This window comes from Mauremys mutica, chromosome 4 (assembly GCF_020497125.1).
Source record: "Mauremys mutica isolate MM-2020 ecotype Southern chromosome 4, ASM2049712v1, whole genome shotgun sequence".
Taxonomy (NCBI): domain Eukaryota; kingdom Metazoa; phylum Chordata; order Testudines; family Geoemydidae; genus Mauremys; species Mauremys mutica.
This window is the reverse complement of record NC_059075.1, coordinates 66756682-66762681: the sequence shown is the minus strand read 5'-3', so window position 1 is coordinate 66762681 and position 6000 is coordinate 66756682.

Sequence of the window (6000 nt, the reverse complement as noted above, 5' to 3'; positions counted from 1 at the left end):
CCTCAGATCTGAAATTCTCCAAATGTGGAGATATTTTGATTCAAGGTCTGCTTCAACACTATTAGACAGATAAAGCCAAACAACAGAGTTGGATTCAAATCCAGATCCAAATTTCCCCTAAATTTCAGGCAGAAATTGGGATTAGGATCAGATTTTTGGATTGTGCCCTACTCCTGAAATCATATAAGGCCTCAATCTTTCTATCAAAGATTAAAATTATATCAAGAATGACTTTTCTCAGATCCTTTTCATTTCAACAAACCCTAAATTTGGGGCTGAAAACATCTTGACAGGGTACCAAATATTTTGACTATATTAGCTTACTGCCTATAAAACATTACATATATATATACACACACACACACAGACATGTATCAAAATTGAGATCAATCCAAAATGAAGTTGCTCACAGTTGTATTATAATGCAGCTTGCCTTCTGAAAAACCAGCTGTTCTAGAGAGGGTCCTGGGTTTGACACAGAATCCCACAGCAACCAAAATGGAGGTGAGCTTGAAACAAAGACCTGAAACAAATATATCTGAATCCAAACTCCCCTAAGTTCTTGGGAAGGCTGAAATCTGAGATCTGAGTTTTACAAACTGGACCTGAACCCAGATCCAAGTTTTGCAATTAAGGCCTCACTATATGTGTGAGTCAACTAGAATCCCCACACCCCCATTAGTACTTATGCCTAAATTTTGCAGCTCAGGCCATTTCTATCAATGTCTTTGCTTGGACATGATTTTTTATTTTTTTAAAGAATGAGTGAAGCCCCTTTAAAAACCAGTCCTGGTGTGTATGCACCACACTGTTTGGAGCTGATAGAGAACTTAGCATGAGCAATAGCTCATATAATTAAATCCAGCTACACTACAAGCTCAAAATGGACTTGACACAAATGTTATCAATTCTAGTACAAGCTTCCACAGCACTGCTGACTACAATGGAAACTCCAACTTGCATTCCTGCCCATTAGGAAGGTTACCAGCTGCTTAGTTCCCTCTAGCTTTCCCATTACGGTGACTTTTGATATTTGAAAGGGGGATAGATTGAGTCAAGGAAAATATGAGAGGGCATTCTGTGGATAAAAGGATTTTATATGCCACTAGCCTTAAATACTCTCCTCCCTTGCACTGGGGACAATGCTGGAACAACCTTAAGATGGGGGAGATAACCAGATCAGCCCTAATGACTTCATACTCTGTATTCATAACAGATTACAGTACCTGTAATGGGTTCCAGGCCCCTTTTGCTATAGTATTATTATGGATTTCTTAAATTATCTGTGTAGGCAAAGCACAGGTTATTAGGATGGGAGTTCTTCCACTCCCTCCTCTGTGAGATTATTAGATTGCATTTTACTGGGTTTTTGCAGGCACTGTCAATTATAAAGGGTTGGCTTTGATTGCAATACAGTTTCAAGAGGCTGACAGAGTCACACAAAACCAGTCAGTGATCTCACACTGTGATCACTGCCAGCCCCTCAAAAGAGTCCCTTAAAAAGAAATACACTGACTTTCAGAGGGGGACTTTTTTGATCATCTTACTCCTGACATACAATAAAATGTCAATGAAAACAATAGTTTCTGACATTATAGGTTCTCCTCCTTCAGTACTTCAACCAAAAGCAGGCAGGAGAGGACTCCCAGTAAGTGGAAGTATTCAGAGAGGGAGGAAGGGATCACAAATCTCAAGTGGGAGCAGATCTTCGGGGCGGGGGGAAGCACTCTCAACCAGGAGAAGATACTTCATTTCATGAGACATGATTTCCAATTAAGTTCATACATGACAAATTTCTGAATTTTTGGAAGACTATCAGAACTTTAGCTAACATCAAGCTCAACAACAGAGAGACAGTACTATCAGAGACTGCGCTACCAAAAAAGGAGGTACTGGAATGAACTGATCATTGAAAAAGCAACAAGTCACCAGACCCAGATTTTATACATCCAAGATTTCTGAAGGAACTCAAGTATGAAGTGATTGAGCTGCTAGTAGAAATATTCAATATTATTAAAATCATCTATTGTTCAAGAGGCTTGGAGAGTAGAAAATGTATCTATTATTTTAAAAAGGCACTAGAAGTGATCTGGGGAACTGCAGGCCAATGAGACTTACTTATCTTCCTAATAAACTGGTTGAACTGATAATTAAAAATAGACTTATAAAACACTTAGCTCATGACAGAAAAGGGTCTAACCTGCACAGCTTCTGCACAGGAAAATCATGCCTCTCTGATCTATTACAATTCTTTGACTGTGTCAATAAAAAACTGTGAATAAAGGAGAACTGGTTGATATAAATTATTTAGAGTTTTAGAAAGTCTTTGACAAACTCCCTCATAAGAGACTACTAAAGTTACTAAGTAGTTATGATTCCGGAGGCAAAGTATCATCATGGATCAGAAACTATCTAAAGGACAGAAAACAAAGAATAGGAATAAATGGTCAATTGTCATCATGGGAAAAGGCTAACAGTAGGGTGCCTCAACTTTCCATATCAGGTCATGTGGTATTTAATGTATTAATTAATGATCTGGAAGAGGGGATGAGCAGTGAGATAGCAAAATTTTCAGATGACATAAAGTTATGTAGGTCAGTCAAGCCTGGAAAAGACTTAGAGGAGCTGCAGAAGGACCCTCATGCTTCAGAGCATAAAACAACCTCTACTTATTGGGGAATAGGAGGAAACATCCCTGAGGAAGATTATCCCACAGCTGCCTACAGTAGGGGACCCTAAATCTTTGTCTGGAGCATCTAGTACTAGCCAGTGCTGAATCTTCGTCTGCAGCATCTGGTACTAGCCACTGCTGAACCACTGGTCTCATCCAGTATAGCAAATCCTATGTTCCTTTCAGCATCATACACCACAATGTCTCCCTTTTAAAATAGAATTTGTTTTAGAATGAGGGTGGGGAAGAGAGAGAGAGAGAGAGAGAGAAGGATTTTCCCCACCCTGAAATTTACAGAAATGTCTCCACCCTTCACCATCACACTTGCTTTAAGTGAGCAATTTGGCAATGACTTTGTCTAGTTATTAAACAAAACTAATGTTCAGGATTCAGAAACTGACTCCACCGATCAGCAGAAAACTATTCTCTGTATTGCTAAACATCACCTGCAAAATGAACTTCCACAGCTCAGTTGTTCCATTCAGTTTCCTTATTGAGCAATCAGTTAACTTGAAAGTCAATAGAAATTGGAGCACAGCAGGAAAGGGACAGGTAACAATTTGGCTTACATACCTACACCACTCAAACTGCAGGCAGGCTGAAAATACACAAGTCTCTTAGCAGGTTTTCCTGTTAAAGACTTAATTTTCCCTTCTGTTAAGTCTATAGCCTTCTTGAAATGATTGCTTAGCCATTTCAACCACTAACTCTCTCTAATGGGGACACTGCTGTTTAAATATCCAACAGGTTTGAATAAGCTTTCCCTTTAACTTTCTGAACACAATACAGCTTTGTATTTTTAACAGCAATGGGCTGTAACCAAGAGTCACTTTGAAGGCTGGCTGTGTTTCCTGCCACGCTGGAGAACAGCTCCCTGTAGCTAGGTTATCTAGTAGCTATGCTCTGATTTGATTCCAGGGCCAATTTGGGCCTCCAAAGCCTGAAAAATCTAGGGTTTGTTTTCCTCATTGGGGAAATGAAATGGAGAAGTTCACGGTGTCTGATGTATTTAATAATTTGGCTCCAGCAGACAACATAAGGTCTTGGCCTCTCAGGGGGTGTTCTTAAAGCCTGCATTGTTAATGAGGATGACGTGCAAGTATCTAGCAGTAATTTCATACCATAGAACTTGCCTGAAGGTGTTCCTCAGATTCAATACATAATACTTGCTATTGTGGTAGGGTTCCCACCCCAGAGATGGTCTCTAGAGGACACGTCTAAATCTCTGTCCTCTTGGGCATAGATTCTCTTAGTGCAGCTTCCAAAGGGCTACTTGATCAGCTTTTTATTGTGATTGACCAGAAGCAGAGTTTCCCATGTCCTGCCTGACACAAGAACCCCCCAAATCAGTTACAGCTAGAGCTGGGAGTAATTTTTGGGACAAATAATTAACTTGCCAAAAATGCAATTGGAAGTCAAGAAACTATTTACAAATTGACAGAAATTTACCAAATAGTTTTGGCCAAAAACATTTTTTTCAGGCTAGCGTTTGGAAGCATGATTGAGTTTTGTAAAGTTTTTATTCAGTTTAGCGATGGGTTTGACCAAAACCCTGGATCCAAATACACCTGAACTTGAGCAGAGTTTGGACCCAAATCCCTATTTTTCAGTTGTCCTCTCCACCAGTTCCTACTGAGAGAAATGCCACAGGTAGTCCTCTTCTGCCTGAGAGGTTGATCATCCCAATACAGGCCCTTCAGAGAGGGAGAAATTTTATTTAATTTTTTTTTAATTGTGGGGGAGAGGGACAGAGAGGAATCCTCCCTCCCCTGAAAATAAAATAGTCTAGAGACCAGTGGATTTTCACCATGGTGTCTCCAACTGGCTATTTCTAATAGGCCTGTCACCATGGAAACTTAGGCTTGATCTACACTTTAAAGTTAGGGTGACATAACTACTTCAGTCATGGGTATAAAAAGCCCTCCTCCCTTACTGACATAGCTATGCTGACTAACCCCAGTATAGAAGAATGTCAACATAGATAATTTGGGCGGGGGGAAGGTGGTGTTCCAACACTGATGGAAAAACTCCTTCTGTCAGAGCAGGCTGCATTTAAGCTACAGCATATGTACTGATATAGTCTGCAGTATAGACACAGCCTAAGTGCCATAGTGGAGACTGGGTGAGAAGAGGAAAGAGAATTTTCATGCAAAGCTGCAGATATATGAATGATAAGGTACTCAAACACTTCGGTCTCACTTATTCTTGCATCATCTGTTCATTCCTTTAGATAAAGTTGCATTAATTCATATGAATCAGCTCAGTCAATGGAAAACAACAGAGCTCGTCGCTGTATGCTGACTTAGTGACATGTCACTTGTGTCCCTTTCGTTGCAATGGGTATTGGCAGCTGTGAATGAACGGCAATGATCTTCCACTACTGAACAGTTTGTATTGTGAAAGCCAGTGGATAAAGAAAATGGCCTTCAAATGATAGCCCTTAATTGCACTAGCCACCATAGGCACCGACTCTGTGGGTATTCCAGCCGTGGAGCACCCATGGAAAAAAATTAGAGGGTGCTTAGCACTCACTGGCAGCCAGCTCTCCCCCTCCCTCCCAGCGCCTACTGCCACCAGCTGTTCCGCGGCATGCAGGAGGCGCTGTGGGGGACGGACCAGGGATGGGGCACACTCAGAGGAGGGGGAAAAACTGGGCAGAAAACGGCAGGGCGGGGTGGGGGTTGGAGTAAGGGGGTGGGTGGGGCTTGGGTCAAAGTGGGGGGTTGAGCACCCCAGGGGCCAGGAGAAAGCAGGCAGCTGAGCTAGCCACCACTTAGGAAACGGCTCCTCCAACAATAACAGCTATCAGCACATCATAATCTGGTTGATTTTTTTAACATCTGCAACATAATTTCATTCAGATTGTTTAGTCTACACTGTAGAGTTCTGTCACCAAAAGGGATGCCGTTTTAATTAAAGCACTTTAATTAAAGTGCTGTTGCATGTCCACACTATGCTCCTTGTGTCGGAAGAGTGCACCACACTAGCAGCTCTTGCATCGACACAGAGAGCAGTGCACTGTGGGTAGCTATCCCACTATGCAATTGGCCACAGGATGCTTTGGGAAGGGTTTACAATGCCTCATGGGGCAAGTACAGCATCACATGATGCAGGTTTCTCAATCCCATGGTTCCATGGGCATCCTACTAGATTACCAGCTGCTTTTCAACTGAAGTGGAGAGAGGAGCGAGTGGGTGACAAGGAGCAGGGGCGGGGGAAGAGAGAGTGTGTGTTGCGGGAGAGTGAGTCTATGATTTTTACCTTCTAGTTTCAGGGAGCAACTTCAGAATTGAGTTTTTGATCTAACTCAACTGTATGGTGCTCTCATA